Below are 23,538 nucleotides of genomic sequence, written 5' to 3' on the forward strand. Positions count from 1 at the left end.
ATACGTTATATCGTAATACTATATAACGTTATACTTTACAACGTAATACTATACAACGTTATACGTTATATCGTAATACTATATAACGTTATACGTTATATCGTAATACTATATAACGTTATACGTTATATCGTAATACTATACAACATTATACGTTATACCGTAATACAATACAACGTTATACGTTATATCGTAATACCATATAACGTTATACGTTATATCGTGGTAGTATACAACGTTATACGTTATATCGTAATAGTACATGTCGTTATACGTTATATCGTAATACTATACAACGTTATACGATATAGCGTAATGCTGTATATCGTTATACGTTATATCGTAATACTATATAACGTTATACGTTATATCGTAATACTATATAACGTTATACGTTACATCGTAATAGTATATAATATTATACGTTATATCGTAATTCTAAACAACGTTACACCCTATATCGTAATACTATACAACATTATACGTTATATCGTAATACAATACAACGTTATACGTTATATCGTAATACCATATAACGTTATACGTTATATCGTGGTAGTATACAACGTTATACGTTATATCGTAATAGTATATGTCGTTATACGTTATATCGTAATACTATACAACGTTATACGATATAGCGTAATGCTATATATCGTAATACGTTATATCGTAATACTATATAACGTTATACGATATATCGTAATATTATATGACGTTATGCGTTATATCGTAATAGCATATAACATTATACGTTATATCGTAATACTATATAACGTTATACGTTACAACGTAATACTATACAACGTTATAAGTTATACCGTAATACGATAGAACGTGATACGTTATATCGTAGTAGTATATAACGTTATACGCTATATCGTAGTAGTACAAAACGTTATACGTTATATCGTAGTAGTATATAACGTTATAAGTTATATAGTAATGGTATATAACATTATACGTTATATCGTAATTCTATACTACGTTATACGTTATATCGTAATACTATACAACATTATACGTTATATCGTAATACAATACAACGTTACACGTTATATCGTAATAGTATGTAACGTTATACGTTATATCGTAATACAATACAACGTTATATATTATATCGTAATACTATACAATATTATACGTTATATCGTAATACAATACAACGTTATACGTTATATCGTAGTAGTATATAACGTTATACGATATAGCGTATTGCTATATAACGTTATACGATATATCGTAATACTATATAACGATATACGTTATATCGTAATACTATATAACGTTATACGTTATATCGTAATAGTATATAACGTTATACGTTACAAAGTAATACTATACAACGTTATACGTAATATCGTAATAGTACATAACGTTATACGTTATATCGTAATACTACATACCGTTATATCGTAATAGTATGGGTCGATATACGTTATATCGTAACACTATATATCGTTATATCGCAATAGTATATAACGTTATATCGTAATACTATACAACGTTATACGTTACATCGTAATACTATATAACGTTATACGTTATATCGTGGTAGTATATAACGTTATACGTTACAAAGTAATACTATACAACGTTATACGTTATATCGTAATACTACATACCGTTATATCGTAATAGTATGGATCGATATACGTTATATCGTAACACTATATATCGTTATATCGCAATAGTATATAACGTTATATCGTAATACTATACAACGTAATACGTTATATCGTAATACTATATAACGTTATACGTTACAACGTAATACTATACAACGTTATACGTTATATCGTAGTAGTATATTACGTTATACGTTATATCGTAATGCTATATAACGTTATACGTTATAATCTAGTACTATACAAACGTTATACATTATATCGTAATACTATATAACGTTAAACGTTACAACGTAATACTATACAACGTTATACATTATATCGTAGTAGTATATAACGATATACGATATATCGTAATAGTATATAACGTTATACGTTATATCGTAATAACATATAACTATATACGATATAGCGTAATGCTACATAACGTTATATGTTACATCGTAATGCTATATAACGTTATACGTTATATCCTAATACTATACAAATGTTATACATTATATCGCAATACTATATAACGTTGTACGTTATATTGTTATAGTATATAACGTTATACATTATATCGAAATACTATTTATCGTTATACGATATAGTGTAATGCTATATAACATTATACGCGACAACGTAACACTATATAACGTTATACGTTATTTTGTAGTAGTATAAAACGATATACGTTACAACGTAATACTATACATCGTTATACGTTATATCGTAGTAGCATATAACTATATACGATATAGCGTAATGCTATGTAAGGTTATATGTTATATCGTAATACTATACAACGTCATACGTTACAACGTAATACTATATAATGTTGTACGTTATATCGTAATAGTATATAACGTTATACATTATATCGAAATACAATATATCGTTATACGATATAGCGTAATGCTACATAACGTTATACGTTTTATCGTAATAGTATATAACGTTATACGTTATATCGTAACACTATATAAAGTTATACGTTACAACGTAATACCATATTACGTTATACGTTATATCGTAGTAGTATATAACATTATATGATATAGCGTAATGCTATATAACGTTATACGTTATATCGTAATGCTATATAACGTTATACGTTATATCCTAATACTATACAAACGTTATACATTATATCGTAATACTATATAACGTTAAACGTTACAACGTAATACTATACAACGTTATACGTTAAATCGTAGTAGTATATAACGATATCCGATATATCGTAATACTATATAACGTTATGCGTTACAACGTAATACTACATAACGTTGTACGTTATATTGTTAGAGTATATAACGTTATACATTATATCGAAATACTATATATCGTTATAGGATATAGCGTAATGCTATATAACGTTATACGTTTTATCGTAATAGTATATAACGTTATACGTTATATCGTAATGCTATATAAAGTTATACATTATATCGAAATACTATATATTGTTATACGATATAGCGTAATGCTATACAACGTTATACGTTATATCGTAGTAGTATATAACGTTATACGTTATATCGTAATACTATATAACGTTATACGTTATATCGTAATACTATATAACGTTATACGTTATATCGTAATACTATATAACGTTATACGTTACATCGTAATACTATATAACGTTATACGTTATATCGTAATACTATATAGCGTTATACGTTATATCGTGAAACAATACATCGTTATACGTTATATCGTAATACTACATAACGTTATACGTTTTATCGTAATACTATATAACGTTATACGTTATATCGTAATACTATATAACGTTACACGTTTTATCGTAATACGTTATACGTTATATATACTAACGTTATATATACTATATAACGTTATACGTTATATAGTAATATTGTATAACGTTATACGTTATATCGTAATACTATATAACGTCATACGTTACAACGTAATACTATACATCGTTATACGTTATATCGTAATACCATATAACGTTATACGTTATATCGTAATACTATATAACGTTATAAGTTATATCGTAATAGTATATAATATTATACGTTATATCGTAATACTATACAACATTCTACGTTATATCGTAATACAATTCTACGTTATACGTTATATCGTAGTAGTATATAACGTTATACGTTATATCGTAATACTATATAACGTTATACGTTATATCGTAATACTATATAACGTTATACGTTATATCGTAATACTATATAACGTTATACGTTATATCGTAATACTATATAACGTTATACGTTACATCGTAATACTATATAACGTTATACGTTATATCGTAATACTATATAGCGTTATACGTTATATCGTGAAACAATACATCGTTATACGTTATATAGTAATACTACATAACGTTACATCGTAATAGTATGGGTCGATATACTTTATATCGTAACACTATATAACGTTATATCGTAATAGTATATAACGTTAAATCGTAATACTATACAACGTTATACGTTATATCGTAATACTATATAACGTTATACTTTACAACGTAATACTATACAATGTTATACGTTATATCGTAATACTATATAACGTTATACGTTATATCGTAATACTATATAACGTTATACGTTATATCGTAATACTATATAACGTTATACGTTATATCGTAATACTATATAACGTTATACGTTATATCGTAATACTCTATAACGTTATACGTTATATCGTAATACTATACAACATTATACGTTATATCGTAATACAATACAACGTTATACGTTATATCGTAATACCATATAACGTTATACGTTATATCGTGGTAGTATACAACGTTATACGTTATATCGTAATAGTATATGTCGTTATACGTTATATCGTAATACTATACAACGTTATACGATATAGCGTAATGCTGTATATCGTTATACGTTATATCGTAATACTATATAACGTTATACGTTATATCGTAATTCTATACTACGTTATACGTTATATCGAAATACTATACAACATTATACGTTATATCGTAATACAATACAACGTTACACGTTATATCGTAATAGTATGTAACGTTATACGTTATATCGTAATTCAATACAACGTTATATATTATATCGTAATACTATACAATATTATACGTTATATCGTAATACAATACAACGTTATACGTTATATCGTAGTAGTATATAACGTTATACGATATAGCGTATTGCTATATAACGTTATACGATATATCGTAATACTATATAACGATATACGTTATATCGTAATACTATATAACGTTATACGTTATATCGTAATAGTATATAACGTTATACGTTACAAAGTAATACTATACAACGTTATACGTTATATCGTAATAGTACATAACGTTATACGTTATATCGTAATACTACATACCGTTATATCGTAATAGTATGGGTCGATATACGTTATATCGTAACACTATATATCGTTATATCGCAATAGTATATAACGTTATATCGTAATACTATACAACGTTATACGTTACATCGTAATACTATATAACGTTATACGTTATATCGTGGTAGTACATAACGTTATACGTTACAAAGTAATACTATACAACGTTATACGTTATATCGTAATACTACATACCGTTATATCGTAATAGTATGGATCGATATACGTTATATCGTAACACTATATATCGTTATATCGCAATAGTATATAACGTTATATCGTAATACTATACAACGTAATACGTTATATCGTAATACTATATAACGTTATACGTTACAACGTAATACTATACAACGTTATACGTTATATCGTAGTAGTATATTACGTTATACGTTATATCGTAATGCTATATAACGTTATACGTTATAATCTAGTACTATACAAACGTTATACATTATATCGTAATACTATATAACGTTAAACGTTACAACGTAATACTATACAACGTTATACATTATATCGTAGTAGTATATAACGATATACGATATATCGTAATAGTATATAACGTTATACGTTATATCGTAATAACATATAACTATATACGATATAGCGTAATGCTACATAACGTTATATGTTACATCGTAATGCTATATAACGTTATACGTTATATCCTAATACTATACAAATGTTATACATTATATCGCAATACTATATAACGTTGTACGTTATATTGTTATAGTATATAACGTTATACATTATATCGAAATACTATTTATCGTTATACGATATAGTGTAATGCTATATAACATTATACGCGACAACGTAACACTATATAACGTTATACGTTATTTTGTAGTAGTATAAAACGATATACGTTACAACGTAATACTATACATCGTTATACGTTATATCGTAGTAGCATATAACTATATACGATATAGCGTAATGCTATGTAAGGTTATATGTTATATCGTAATACTATACAACGTCATACGTTACAACGTAATACTATATAATGTTGTACGTTATATCGTAATAGTATATAACGTTATACATTATATCGAAATACAATATATCGTTATACGATATAGCATAATGCTACATAACGTTATACGTTTTATCGTAATAGTATATAACGTTATACGTTATATCGTAACACTATATAAAGTTATACGTTACAACGTAATACCATATTACGTTATACGTTATATCGTTGTAGTATATAACATTATATGATATAGCGTAATGCTATATAACGTTATACGTTATATCGTAATGCTATATAACGTTATACGTTATATCCTAATACTATACAAACGTTATACATTATATCGTAATACTATATAACGTTAAACGTTACAACGTAATACTATACAACGTTATACGTTAAATCGTAGTAGTATATAACGATATCCGATATATCGTAATACTATATAACGTTATGCGTTACAACGTAATACTACATAACGTTGTACGTTATATTGTTAGAGTATATAACGTTATACATTATATCGAAATACTATATATCGTTATAGGATATAGCGTAATGCTATATAACGTTATACGTTTTATCGTAATAGTATATAACGTTATACGTTATATCGTAATGCTATATAAAGTTATACATTATATCGAAATACTATATATTGTTATACGATATAGCGTAATGCTATACGACGTTATACGTTATATCGTAGTAGTACATAACGATATACGTTATATCGTAATAGTATATAACGTTATACGTTATATCGTAATAGTACATAACGATGCATGTTATATCGTAATACTATATAACGTTATATCGTAATAGTGTAGGACGATATACGTTATATCGTAACACTGTATAACGTTATATCGTAATAGTATATAACGTTATATCGTAATACTATACAACGTTATACGTTATATCGTAATAGTATATAAGGTTATACGTTATACCGTAATGCGATATAACGTTATACGTTATATCGTAGTAGTATATAACGTTATGCGGTATATCGCAATAGTATATAACGTTATAAGTTATATCGTAATACTATATAACGTTACAGGTTATAACGTACTACTATATAATGTTATACGCTATATCGTAATGCTATACAACGTCATACGTTGTAACGGTATACTTCACAACGTTATTATATCACGATATAACGTTATACGTTATATCGTAATACTACATAACGTTATACTTTATATCGATATACTATATAACGTTATACGTTACGACGTAATACAATATAACGTTGTACGTTATATAGTAATAGCATATGACGTTATTCGATATACCGTAGAAGCACATAACGTTATACGTTATATCGTAATACTATATATCGTTACAGGATATAACGTACTACTATGTAACGTTATACGTTATATCGTAATACTATATAACGTTATACGTTAAAACGTAATACTATATAACGTTATACGTTATATCGTAATAGTATATAACGTTATACGTTATATCCTAATACTATACAACGTTATACGTTATATCGTAATACTATACAACGTTATGCGTTATATCACAATAGTATATAACGTTATACGATATATCGTAAAAGTATATAACGTTGTACGTTATATCGTAATACTATATAACGTTATACGTTATATCGTAATACCATATAACGTTATACGTTATATAGTAATGCTATATGTCGTTATACGATATAGCGTGATGCTATATAACGTTATACGTTACAACGTAATACTATATAACGTTATACGTTATATCGTAGTAGTATATAACGTTATACGATATAGCGTAATGCTATATAACGTTATCCGTTACAACGTAATACTATACGACGTTATACGTTACAACGTAACACTATATAACGTTATACGTTATATCGTAATAGTATATAACGTTATACGTTATATCCTAATACTATACAACGTTATACGTTATATCGTAATACTATACAACGTTATGCGTTATATCACAATAGTATATAACGTTATACGATATATCGTAAAAGTATATAACGTTGTACGTTATATCGTAATAGTATATAACGTTATACCTGATATCGTAATACTATACAACGTTATACGTTATATCGTAATAGTATATAGCGTTATACGTTATATCGTAATAGTACGTAACGTTATGCGTTATATCGTAATACTATACAACGTTATACGTTATAACGCAATAGTATATAACGTTATACCTGATATCGTAATACTATACAACGTTATACGTTATATCGTAATAGTATATAGCGTTATACGTTATATCGTAATAGTACGTAACGTTATGCGTTATATCGTAATACTATACAACGTTATACGTTATAACGCAATAGTATATAACGTTATACCTGATATCGTAATACTATATAACGTTATGCGTTACAACGTAATACTATACGACGTTGTACGTTATATCGTTATAGTATATAACGTTATAGTATATAATCGTTATAGTATATCGTTATAGTATATAATTATAGTATATCGTTATAGTATATAACGATATACGTTTTATCGTAATAGTATATAACGTTATACGTTATATCGTAATAGTATATAACGTTATATCGTAATACTATACAACGTTATACGTTATATCGTAATAGTATATAAGGTTATACGTTATACCGTAATACGATATAACGTTATACGTTATATCGTAGTAGTATATAACGTTATACGGTATATCGCAATAGTATATAACGTTATAAGTTATATCGTAATACTATATAACGTTACAGGTTATAACGTACTACTATATAATGTTATACGCTATATCGTAATGCTATACAACGTCATACGTTGTAACGGTATACTTCACAACGTTATTATATCACGATATAACGTTATACGTTATATCGTAATACTACATAACGTTATACTTTATATCGATATACTATATAACGTTATACGTTACAACGTAATACAATATAACGTTGTACGTTATATAGTAATAGCATATGACGTTATTCGATATACCGTAGAAGCACATAACGTTATACGTTATATCGTAATACTATATATCGTTACAGGATATAACGTACTACTATGTAACGTTATACGTTATATCGTAATAGTATATAACGTTATACGTTATATCCTAATACTATACAACGTTATACGTTATATCGTAATACTATACAACGTTATGCGTTATATCACAATAGTATATAACGTTATACGATATATCGTAAAAGTATATAACGTTGTACGTTATATCGTAATACTATATAACGTTATACGTTATATCGTAATACCATATAACGTTATACGTTATATCGTAATGCTATATGTCGTTATACGATATAGCGTGATGCTATATAACGTTATACGTTACAACGTAATACTATATAACGTTATACGTTATATCGTAGTAGTATATAACGTTATACGATATAGCGTAATGCTATATAACGTTATCCGTTACAACGTAATACTATACGACGTTATACGTTACAACGTAACACTATATAACGTTATACGTTGTATCGTAATAGTACATAACGTAATACGTTATATCGTAATACTATATAACGTTATACGTTATATCGTAATAGTATATAACGTTACACGTTATATCGTACTAGTATATAACGTTACACGTTATATCGTACTAGTACATAACGTTGCACGTTATATCATAATACTATATAACGTTATACGTTATAACGCAATAGTATATAACGTTATACCTGATATCGTAATACTATACAACGTTATACGTTATATCGTAATAGTATATAGCGTTATACGTTATATCGTAATAGTACGTAACGTTATGCGTTATATCGTAATACTATACAACGTTATACGTTATAACGCAATAGTATATAACGTTATACCTGATATCGTAATACTATATAACGTTATGCGTTACAACGTAATACTATACGACGTTGTACGTTATATCGTTATAGTATATAACGTTATAGTATATAATCGTTATAGTATATCGTTATAGTATATAATTATAGTATATCGTTATAGTATATAACGATATACGTTTTATCGTAATAGTATATAACGTTATACGTTATATCGTAATACTATATAACGTTATACGTTACAACGTAATACTATATAACGTTATACGTCATATCGTAATACTATTGAACATTATACGTTATATCGTAATTCTATATAACGTTATACGTTACAGCGTAATACTATATAACGTTACACGTTATGTCGTAATACAATATAACGTTATACGTTATATCGTAATGTTACATAACGTTATACGTTATGTCGTAAAAGTATATAACGATATACGTTATATCCCAATACTATACAAAGTTATACGTTATATCTTAATTGTACATAACGTTATACGTTATATCGTATTACTATGTAACCTTATACGTTATATCGTAATAGCATATAACGTTATACGTTATATCGTAATACTATATAACGTTATACGTTACAACGTAATACTATATAACGTTATACGTTATATCGTAATTCTATATAACGTTATACGTTACAACGTAATACTATATAACGTTATACGTTGTAATGGTATACTACATAACGTTATACATTATATCGTAATACTATATAACGTTATACGGTTTGTCGTAATAGAATATAACGTTATACGTTATATCGTAATACTATATAACGTTATACGTTACAACGTAATACTACATAACGTTATACGTTATATCGTAATAGCATATAACGTTATACGTTATATCGTAATACTATATACCGTTATACGTTATAGCGATATACTATATAACGTTATACGTTTTATTTTCGAGCTATCGCGGGGAGACGCGGTGGTTAGAATACGCGTCAACGGGAGTCGTAAATTCCCGCTACGATGAGAATAATCGACACCACGAATAGTTCGATCCCCGTATTTCGGTTAGGATAATAGGGGTAGTTGTTGTGGTATAACACTGTGATTCACAGAGCTACAAAAAAGATATATTTCCAAGACTTTATACAATCACACAAAGTAGTAACGCCGTTGGATAAAATACAGATAACGAAGAGAAGGATTATTCTTAGATGAGAGAGTTAGTGCTATAGGAGCTTTAGTCCCGTGAGAGCTGTAGGAGCTGTCGGACTTCAGGATATTGTGAGAGCCATAGGAGACTCTAGGCCGTGTAGGCACTTTGAAAGTTGTAGGAAACTCTGAGAGATATAGGAACGGTGAGAGTTATAGGGATGGCAGGAACTCTAGGCACCGTGAGAGACGATCAAACTCTGAAGTTTTATTCTAATGTGAATACGGAGGAAAGCTCGGTATGGGTGTGCCCTTTGAACGAAGAACGCGGATTCGTTGCTTACATTTTTAGTTAGGAAAGTGAGGGCAATGATCCGCGATGCCGATTGGTTATGACCAATGTTAGGAAGGAAGAGAGGAGAAAGAAACCTCCTACCAACTTGGGTCCTAGGAGACATTGTTTATGGGGAAACTCAGATTTTCCGTTAGGTAGATCTCCGCTTTTTTCGTTAGGCTACTACCCGCTTTCTCCGTAATTCTTAAGAGCACGTAATAAACCCAAGGACCTTTCTAAAAATCGGCCGAAAACACTTCTAGAATTAGAAAGTCTTTTCGGGCAGCAGATTGACTTAAACCATGTGTGCGAACAATGCAGTTAGGATTTCAACTTTTAGTTCGCTGTTGAGTGCCGAAGCGTGCAGACGTGTCTCTAGTGCCCAGTGAAGTTCGAAAGTAACACGTGTCACCCAACCGTCGAAAGTGAACACAACGTGCTCCTATCCTCCCAAGTGTTTCCTATCCGCCAGAGAGAAGAAAAGCCTACGCACCTAACCCCAACCCGAACCTTGCCTCATAGCCTCACGACTAGTTATTTATATCGAAATAGCTAGCTCGATGATGGTCCAGCAATCACCACCAGGCTCGCCCGCGCAAACTTACAACTACCCCGCACTACTCCCCCCGTGGAAGAAGTGCAGCAGATCCCCACGCGCCAACGACGCCAATAAGACGACAAAACGCAAAATTGAACCACCAAACACAAACTCGAACCAACAGCAAACAACACAAATTAACATTCACAATAGGTTCGCAATACTGGAATCCTCAAACGACGCTATGGAAATCGCAGGCCCGCCACCAAACCACCACGCACAGAGAAGCCCCCCTCCCCCACCAATATTTGTTAATAATGTCATCGACATCCAGACAATGATCAAGTCCTTAGAGAGAGATATCTCCAAGGAGGACTACAACCTGAAAATTACCAACAACCAAGTCAAAATCCTGCCGACAAATCCAGAAGCCTACAGGAAGCTCACCAAGACACTTAGGGCCCTGAACGCCAATTTCCACACCTATCAACTCAAAGAAGAAAGACCTTTTCGGGTGGTGCTACGAAACATCCACCACTCCGCAGACATCGACAAGCTAAAAACCGAACTATCTAAACTCGGCCACGAAGTCATCAATGTCAGCAACATAAGGCATAGAGTCACGAAAGACCCGTTATCCCTATTCTTTATCGATCTAAAACAGAAACCCAACAACAAGGAAATCTACAACACCAGTCGACTAATGAACGCCATCGTAAAATTCGAACCATCGCAAATCAAAAAGGAGATAGTGCAATGCAAAAGGTGCCAAAGATACGGGCACACGCAGAAATACTGCAACCATACCTTCCGCTGCGTCAAATGTGCAGGAACACACCCCACCGACCAATGCAGGAAATCACCGGAAACCCCAGCGAAGTGCATCCACTGTCAAGGTGACCATCCTGCCAACTACAAAGGCTGCTCAGCCTACAAAACTCTGTACTCAAACAAGTACCCCAAACTTAGAACAAAAGAGGTAAACTACCAAACACCCAGCTCGCCGAAATTCACCTTTACCCCAATCCCCCCAACCAATCAAACACCCAGCCCTACCAAACTCACCACTCCCTCAACCTCCTATGCCCAAGCGGTACAAGGCACTCGAAATACACCAAATAGCCACAATGATCCTCCCCAAAATAGTGCCCCCACCTCACCTAATACAGACAACGTCTCTAGGCTTGAAAAGCTAATAGAGAAACAATCAGAGCAAATAAACAATTTGCTATCGCTATTAACACTCATCATGGATAAATTAATACGCCCCGACACAAAATAAAACCAAGACGCATAGCTCTGTGGAATGCCAACGGTCTAGCGCAACGCAAACTTGAACTAGAACTCTTCCTAAAACACCAGCTAATCGACATAATGCTCATATCTGAAACCCACTTCACCGACAAAAACTACCTGAACATAAACGGATATAAGTTCTACCATACCCAACACCCCAGTGGAAAGGCCCACGGCGGCACCGGAATCATAATCAAATCAAACATTAAGCACTACGAACTTCCACCATTCCAGAAAGACTACCTCCAAGTAACAAACGTAGCAATAGAAGACTGTCATGGTACAATCACCACTTCAGCTGTATACTGCCCTCCCAGACACTCCATCGCCAAAGAAGACTTCGACAACTTCCTGGACACCCTGGGAAATAGATTCATAGCCGGAGGAGAATACAACGCTAAACACACCCAATGGGGCAGCAGACTGGTTACAGTAAGAGGCAAAAACCTCCTCAACAGCATAATAACCAACAACCTCAACTACCTTACCACATACGAACCCACACACTGGCCCACCGACACAAACAAAATACCCGATCTCCTTGATTTCCTCATAACTGAAAATATCTCGTCAAGACACGTCCAAATCAATTCCTCGGCTGATCTAGTGATAGTAACAGTCAGTTCAACTATCATCGAGAATACACCTAATGGCTCCATTCATAACCAACACACCAACTGGCAGCTCTTTAGAGAAGTCTTTACCCACACAACTTCAGCCTCAACCTCACTAAAAACCAATGAAGAAATCGAAGCAGCAACGGAATACCTAAACGCGAGCATAATAAACGCTATCCGCGTCTCCACACCGGCAAAAACGTCCATCAGCAATCACGAATACCCCCAGTACATATTAAAAAAAATAGCAGAAAAACGTAGACTAAGAAGGATATGGCAGACCCATAGAACACCGGAGGACAAATGCAAACTAAACAACGCAATTAGAAAACTATCCAAAACCATAAAAAACTACAATAATGACCGTTTTCACAAATATCTCGCCAGCTTGTCCCCCACAGCAGACTCTAACTACTCACTATGGAAAGCCTCCAGGAAACTCACGCGCCCCCCACAAATAATACCTCCAATCCGCCGTCCGCAGGGTGGATGGGCGCGTAGCCCTATAGAAAAAGCCAACCTATTTGCCAAACACTTGACTGAAGTATTCCAACCCCATTCCTCCATAGCTGCAGCGGACGTCACCGAATACCTGCACACTCCCTTCCAAATGTCCCCTCCTATTGAACCCTTCACTTCTGCAGAGATCATAGAAGCAATCAGTCGCCTAAACCCCAAGAAAGCAGCAGGTCACGACCTAATAGGAAATAAAGCAATCAAGGAACTTCCCATAAAAGGGATTCCACTCATCGCATCAATCTTTAACGCTATCCTCCGCCTTGAACACTTTCCTAAGGCGTGGAAAATCTCACTGATCACCCTCATCCCCAAACCCGGTAAACCAATATATGAAACTAGCTCCTATCGCCCAATCAGTCTTTTACCTACCCTGTCTAAACTATTCGAGAGGATGCTCACGAATCGTCTCCTTCCACTCCTAGAAGAATTGAAAACACTCCCAGATCACCAATTCGGCTTCCGAAAACAACACTCAACAGTAGAGCAAATCCACCGCATAACCCACATGATCAGCCAAACCCTTGAAAAGAAAAAATACTGCTCAGCGGTATTCCTAGACATCCAACAGGCATTCGATAAAGTATGGCATGAAGGGCTACTCTACAAGCTTAAAAAAATCCTACCCCACCCATACTACTCCATCTTAAAATCCTACCTAAGCAACAGACAATTCATAGTTAAATGTCTAGACGCCACTTCCGCAACATTCCCAATAGAATCCGGCATACCACAAGGTAGTGTCCTCGGACCCCTACTGTTCTCCATCTACTCTGCCGACTTACCCATATCAAACGAGGTAACAATAGCAACATTTGCCGACGACACAGCACTATTAGCTACCCACGCAGACCCGGCAATTGCCTCATCCACTCTCCAGCGAAGTCTCGACTCCATAGAAAAGTGGTTCCAAAAATGGGGTTTTAAAATAAACGAAAAAAAATCCTCCCATGTAACCTTCACGCTCCGAAAACAAACCTGCCCCCAGGTCACCATTAACAACACAATAATCCCAAGCAAGGACTCCGTTAGATACCTGGGCATGACCCTGGACAGGAGGCTAACTTGGAAAAAACATATCTCAGAAAAAACAAAGCAACTAAAGGAAAAACTAAGAAAATTCTATTCGCTTACAGGTCGACGCTCCAAACTAAACATACAGAACAAAATAACCCTCTACAAGGCCGTAATAAAACCTGTCTGGACCTACGGAATCCAACTATGGGGAACAGCAAGTAACTCCAACATTGAAATACTCCAACGCTTCCAATCGAAAACGCTAAGATCCCTGTTAAATGGACCCTGGTATGTTACCAACGAAACAATCCACCGTGACCTCAAGATACCTACAGTCAAAGATGAAATACACAAGTCCAGAAGCAGATATAACACAAGAGTCAACAACCACCACAACCCACTAGTCACCCAACTACTGGACACGACGGACCAGATCTGCAGACTAAAAAGAAAATACCCACTAGATTAAATCCTTAGTTCTACTAGAATCAACAATATAAAGCTATTATAATCCATGTCATTGTATCACGCCAAATTAAGTTACTGAAAATTCTCAACGAGAATTGATTGTAAATATTCTAATAAATAAAAAAAAAAAAAAAAGGATTTCAACTTTATGGTAGGTCCTTGGGCCTATGGAGGGTTCGAAGGACGGCACGTAGACCGTTGGCTGCCAAGCCGCGCGGGATGGCGTGCAGATGTGTTGCGCGGCAGAACATACGTTATGACGATATTCTCTATAATGTTATACGTTATAACGATATACTACATAACGTTATCCGTTATAGCGTAATACTATATATCGTTATAACGTATAACGATATACTACATAACGTTATACGTTATAGCGTAATACTATATAACGTTATACGTTATAACGTAATATTATATACCGTTATACGTTATAACGATATACTATATAACGTTATATGTTATAACGTAGTGCTGCAAAACGTTATACGTTATAACGTAATGCTGTCTGACGCTGTATGTCATATTGTAACACTATATGACTGTATACGTTATAACGTAATACTATATAACGTTCAACACTATAACGTCATACTATACAGCGTTATAAGATATAACGTAATACTATATACCGTTATACATTATAAGGATATCGTATATAACGTTATACGTATATAACGTACGTATATAACGTATATATATACGTATATATATATATATATATATACGTATATAACGTAGTACTGTATAACGCTATACGTTATAACGTTTTACGTTATATCGTAATGCTATTGTCACGTCCCGCGTTCCGCACGTGACGCCACGAACCAATAACGTATGAATAATTAAACACGACCAATAATAATAAATTAACTAATAACTAACCAATCAACTAATAAATCTAACTAACCACGTACCAATCAAAATAAAGAAGAATAATTGTTAGTGGTTCAGTTAGAATAAAGGTGAGTAATTGTGAAAAGAGAGTAATTGCCATTAGTTGGTTCAGTTAGAATAATCAAAAGAGAGTAACTGCCATTAGTTGGTTCAGTTAGAATAAAGAAGAGTAACTGTTAGCGGTTCGGGAGAATTTGGCGAAAATAAAGAAGAGTAATCGTTATCAGTTAGAATAAAGAAATTGTTAGCGGTTCAGTTGAATAAGAGAATAAAGAGAATAATCAAAAGAGAATAATCAAAAACCTCCGAATAATTATAATGGAAACAACACTCGTCCCCTATACGATAGTAACAACATCAGAAACCATCATCAGGATTGGAGATTTGTATCGCCGTCGCGGAATCGTCTAAGCGACCCGGGAATAGAGAAAGATATTAGGAAAAGAGCAAGAGCAATAACCTGGAAAGAAAAATGCGTAGATAAACATCTCAAAAGAGATCCAAGTCAAAGGAGGGATGCTGATTATTTGAAACAACCAACCTTCCAATACAAACACTGTTCCGTTGCTGTGATAAAAGACGATGTTACTTTAAGTAGCAAGAGGACGCACGGTACCACAGACGAAATCATGAGTGAAAAATCTCCCGAATCCCCAGCCAAAATAAACAACACTAATATCAAAGAACTTTCAGAAGAGGCAGAAACTAGGAAATTGAACGACGAAACGGAAGGCGACGTTTATCCCCTGCCTAATATCACGGTTGACTCGGCAAGAATACAAAAGCAAAGTTCCACGAATTTTGTGAACGTTTCAAATATAATACGAAAAGAGATAGCGAGCGTATCACCCTCAAGAACTTCTATAAAACCATCAGAAAGTAACTTTATCGAACTCAAAGTCAAGCCATTAAATTCTAAGAAAACTCAGACTATAGAGAATAAAAGTATAGCCATCCCTAAACCCAAAACAGAATCTATAAGCAAAAAGGTTTGTAATAAAAATTCAAAGAATAATTCTAAATCTACTGAAAATATTCCTAAACGTCCCATACAAGTAATTAATAAATTACATATAATAAACACTTCCAGTGAACCTATTCATTCTAAAAAAGTAGAGAAAACTCAACAGGTTGTGAATAAAATAAATAAAGAAGGAAAAGGGGTGACCGAGGAAAAGAATTCTAAACATATTCAGGCTGGAAAAACACAAGTTAAACGGGCTCAAGGAAATCGAAAAGAAGAAAATAGAGAAAGAGTAATTGTTAGCGTTCGGGAGAATTTAGCGAAAAATAAAATAGAGTGAGAGTAATTGTTAGCGTTCGGGAGAATTTAGCGAAAAAGAAAATAGAGTAAGAGTAATTGTTAGCGTTCGGGAGAATTTAGCGAAAAATAAAGAAGAGTCAGATTAATTGTTAGCGTTAGCGTTAGCGATTAATTGTTAGTGGTTCAGTTAGAATAAAGAAGAGTAATTGTGAAAAGAGAGTAACTGCCATTAGTTGGTTCAGTTAGAATAGAGTGAGATTAATTGTTAGCGTTCGGTAGAATTTAGCGAAAATAGAATAGAGTAATTGTTAGCGTCCAGGAGAATTTAACGAAATTAAAAAGGAGTAATTGTGATCAGTTGATTCAGTTAGAATAAAGAGATAGAATAGAGTAAATGTGATTAGTTGGTTCAGTAGAATAATTTAGTTAAAAATAAAGAAGAATAATTGTTAGTGGTTCAGTTAGAATAAGAGAATAATCGGAATAATTGATATTAGTTGAATCGGTTCGTTTCGGTAGAATAAGCAGATAATTGGTATTAGTCGTTCAATTGAATTTTAGTGAGTCTGATATCAGTTCGTTCAGTTGATTTAATTAGAATTTAAGTTAGGATTAGAGAATAATTGTTCGTTCCAGTTCGAGTTTAAGAGTTACGAGATATAAATGTTATTAGTCAGTTCGAATTATAAAATAATTGTTATTAGTCAGTTAGAATTAAAACAATAGTTGGCTCAAGTTTTGTGTTAGAATTTCGAATTGTTAAACACGGACACACTGTTGTTTACACTGTTCAAATTAAATAAAGATTAAAACAAAAATTATAGAAGTGTCAATCTTTGTAAAACCGGAATCACCCCAACGGCCTGCCCGTTCATCAGCGGAGGCCAACGTCAGGTGAGTCAACTTTTAATTATTATTAATAATTAATAATAAAAATAATAAATAATATCAATAATTAGTATAATTCGTCATTAATTCCGCCAGTAATAATTATTTATAATATAATTGTTTATTCCAAACAATCCTCTCCCGTGCTAGTATTCCTGCGCATAGCAGGTTAGCCGAAACGTGGAGATTGTTGACCAGTGGCCTAAACTCCAATCAACGCTACTTAATCTAACAAGAAATATCTAATTGAAACAGTCCTTAGACTGTTTCTGGTGGCAGCGACTACTACATTGTTTAAAATTTGAAAATTTGGATAGCCAAACGTAACAATATAGATATATTAGATAAAAATTTTGGTTATAACTAAACCATTAAATTCTAAGAAAACTCAGACTACAGAAAATAAAAGTATAGCTATCCCTAAACCCAAAACAGAATCTATAAACAAAAAGGTTTGTAATAAAAATTCAAAGAATAATTCTAAATCTACTGAAAATATTCCTAAACGTCCCATACAAGTAATTAATAAATTACCTATTTATGAACCTATTCATTCTAAAAAAGTAGAGAAAACTCAACAGGTTGTGAATAAAATAAATAAAGAAGGAAAAGGGGTGACCGAGGAAAAGAATTTTAAACATATTCAGGCTGGAAAAACACAAGTTAAACGGGCTCAAGGAAATCGAAAAGAAGAAAATAGAGAATCACCAGTCGAAGGCGTATATGAAACCTTGAGTAAATACGCTAGCCATTGGATTACAATTGGAGTAAAAATACTTCATTGGTTACTATACCTAGTGTCTGATGTAGCCAGCACAAATGCTGATCTAATGATTCCTCTTGGAAACTATAGATGGTATCATACTATGCTATATCCAAAATATTTATGGTTTAATATAGCTATGGCATTTACAAGACTTCGTATTTTGAATGCTATTGGCGAACAACTTGATAATTGGTTCGGTGATAGTAAACTTGCGTCTTGGCGCAAAATAAAAACCAAAATGAAAAAAGGGCAGAAAATAATAATTAGATACATGGTAGTCTTGAACCCAATGCAGCAAAGGTTATTAGTTCGCAAGGAAAATGCATATATACTAACGATTCGAGATTTACACGAAGGAATAAAATTCTCCCCGCACAAATCAAACCTTGGGCACTTAGCCAGAGAACCTACTGGCGAGATGATAACCGAGGAGAATATGGAACCAATATACACAAAATATCTCAGAAACGTGTTTGATAAAATCAACACTGTGCAACAAATGGCAAGAGAAGATTCTATGATATCCAAGTTAAAGTCAAAAGAATACTATGGCAGACAAATCAACCCGCAAAATTTCAAAATAGGAGATCTAGTATATCTATTAAAGGAACCCAGAAGAGGAAAATTTTCCGACCGATATTCAGGACCGCATTAAAGTGTTAGAAATTTTAGAAAATCAAAACGTCATGATTGAAGTGAAAGGGATTCCGCGAACAGTGCACTTAAATAAGTTAAAATTAGCGCATAACCGAAATAAACAATAAACGAAACGTTTTCAGAAGGTAACACAGTGCAGTAGTATGTAGTGTAGTGCTGCTCGTCGAATAATGCGGATAATGGAAACCTAAAAAGAAAAGAAAATTACTATGTATTTTCTAAACATTACTCAAATATAAAATGTATTAATTCAATAAAGTGATTAAAACGGTGAAAGTGAAAAGTACCTTGTGAACAATTAACTATTGTAAAAGGAAGTGTATATGCAAAGACAGGTCATAAGCCCATATTCGTAAAACATAACGTATGACAGCCATCTGAAACAAATGGAAGAATTAACCTCAATTACCTTAATACAAAATATAATAGTACTAAACGATTATAACAATATTGTGGTTAAACCAAAGTAAGTGTGACACTACTTGTCGAATAGTGCAGATAGTGAAAACCTAAAAACAAAAGGAAGACTACTATTTGTGTTCTATAAAACGTGTTAATTTAATAACATAATTAAAGGCAGTGAAAGTAAAAAGTACCTAGCCCACAATTAATCATCGTAGAAGGAAGTGTACATGCAGGAATTCCGCAGAGATAAATTATGGATCCACTCCATAGAACATAGAATATGACTGCCATCTGAAACGAATGCAAGAACTGACCTCAATTGCCTTGACATATATGAAAGGAAATAATACTATTAAACTTATAACAATATTACAATCAAACAAAAAGAAACACGATATCAATCAACGATTGATGTTTGACAATAGATTTACAGCCGTCCAATGAAAAGGGAAACTGAAAAATCAAGAAAATTAATGGCATTATAACAAAATAAATCAACATTCATGCAGCAGTCTTCGATAAGAAGAAATAAAATCAGTTAATAAGTGTAGAAAGAGGTTATAGAATGATTAAGATAGGCTAACCAAATGACAATAATAAGTACGACTAGAATAAGAAAGTGTTATATTATATTAACCTATATAATATGGTTAAACTATTGTATCCAACATATGGAAATAAATTCTATAATATGCAATAGCGATAGTTGATACAATACAGCTCAATACATATTGATTTAAATAAATTAAATAACGTTTTTTATATACTTACAAATAAGAACATAATGAAAACCAGCCAAGTGAGTTGGGTAGGTGTCTTGCGTGAACGACGTGGCGTGTAGACTTGGAGAATAAAGACGAAGTAACTATGAACAGTAATAATATAATGTACAAGTTCTAATCTATAATACATGGATTAGTCTCGACTTACATTATGCGATTATTATTATACCTCACATATAGAAACAGATTTGTAATGCACAATAGCGGTCGCTCACACAATGCACTACGTGCATATTGAATTAATTAACTAAATGATATGTTTATACTTACAAATACAGGATGAATAAAGGTATCTGTAGTAAGTATTTTGAATATAATGAAAACCGGATGATGCCTTACACACGATAATGCAGCATCGAAGGAATAGGATTTGAGAGACTACAAACGGTAATAATTCAATAAACAAGTTTTAACCAATAATACATAGATTAGCTCAAAAAATTATACTATACAAATATGAAATAATAATAAATCACTAATAATACATCACATAATTACTAAGTAACAACAGATTAATAGGGAAGATATAGAAATAGCTAATAAAATAAAAATAGGCTAGAAATTAATCAAGATAGATTAGCCGAGCATTAATAATCAAACATGATTAAAATTAGGAATTATCATATTGTGTTAAGCTATTACAGCATTACTATATTAAATTACGTATAAAGAAATAAGGTTATACTACACAGTGGTGACTGGTGACACAATACACTATGCACGCATTAGATTAAACCAATTAAACAAAAGCTACATAAATACAAACTACCTTATAATTAAACAGTGAAACGATTCTATTAGTAATTAATATTTTCGACAACGATATAATCCACACGCTATTACATTAAAATAACACACAATATATATACACATATTACAACAAACACAAAACAATGTTGAATTAAACATACACATTACGACGAACACAAAACAACACCGTTGACACTTCACTAGAACGGAGTTGAAACTAAGTAACAAAATAATTATTACAATATCAAACAAATTTACAAAACACCACACTCTTATTTAAGACGTACACAAACATACATTTTGGAAATCCGTCGCGAGCGTGAAGCAGTTCTCACGCATGCGCAATGAACTACATGCAATAATTATACACACTAAAATAAATACAGAATAATATTATTCCCACTTCAATTATACGTCAACTACTAAAATAAAGTCACAAATAATTAACAAATAAATAACAAAACCGCATTAATAAAAGTCACCATATACTAGAGACATTCATGAACGGCCATCTTAGATTGTCACGAATAGGAAATAGTCCTTACACACGCGCAATGAAACACATATACATAAATAATATTAATTTTATTTGAATCACATGTCACCTACTAAAATAAAGTTAAAAATAATTAACAGATAGATAATTAATTCGATATTGGTAAAAGTCACTACATATTAGGGACATCCACCACCAATCAACGCATGTATGTAGTAACTTTAATACCTAACAAATAAATTATATTTCTAATGAAAAAAATAATAAAAAGACTGGTACGATAATCTAGACTAAGACTATCGCGACCCATACGAAGACGTTTTTATGCACACAAATTCAAAGAGCGCGTTGTAGATTGTGTGATATACAAATAACAAAACTCCAACCCGCGATATTTTGTCTTCAATGCATAAATGTCAATCTTAACACGATACAATAACCCCAAAGAAATCTTTTGATGTAAGGAATTGTAGTTCGCGCTGTTGCCCGTTAGGATGGACCAACAACCAATCACAACTACATCTGCTACGATCAGTCAAATTTCCTTCAGAAATTTGAACACCAAGGACGGGGGTGTCACGTCCCGCGTTCCGCACGTGACGCCACAAACCAATAACGTATGAATAATTAAACACGACCAATAATAATAAATTAACTAATAACTAACAAATCAACAAATAAATCTAACTAACCACGTACCAATCAAAATAAAGAAGAATAATTGTTAGTGGTTCAGTTAGAATAAAGGAGAGTAATTGTGAAAAGAGAGTAATTGCCATTAGTTGGTTCAGTTAGAATAATCAAAAGAGAGTAACTGCCATTAGTTGGTTTTACGTTACGTTTTACGTTATAACGTTTTACGTTAAAGCGTAATTCTATATATCGTTGTACGTTATA

General features: G+C 32.2%; 1 long non-coding RNA gene across 3 annotated transcripts; it reads right to left on the bottom strand.

Moving 5' to 3' along the window:
- Window positions 1-19,332: 19,332 nt before the first annotated feature.
- On the bottom strand, window positions 19,333-23,244 carry LOC126918190 (uncharacterized). Of its 3 annotated transcripts, none has more exons than XR_007711258.1 (5): window positions 22,162-23,244; window positions 21,385-21,478; window positions 20,805-21,066; window positions 20,496-20,717; window positions 19,333-20,395 (listed from the first exon to the last, which is right to left on the bottom strand). It is a non-coding gene; the product is annotated as an uncharacterized LOC126918190 (long non-coding RNA). The 3 variants fall into 3 exon arrangements; XR_007711260.1 differs by having other exon boundaries at window positions 22,307-23,242; XR_007711259.1 differs by having other exon boundaries at window positions 20,618-20,717; window positions 22,162-23,239.
- Window positions 23,245-23,538: the final 294 nt, after the last annotated feature.

This window comes from Bombus affinis, chromosome 1 (assembly GCF_024516045.1).
Source record: "Bombus affinis isolate iyBomAffi1 chromosome 1, iyBomAffi1.2, whole genome shotgun sequence".
Classification (NCBI taxonomy): domain Eukaryota; kingdom Metazoa; phylum Arthropoda; class Insecta; order Hymenoptera; family Apidae; genus Bombus; species Bombus affinis.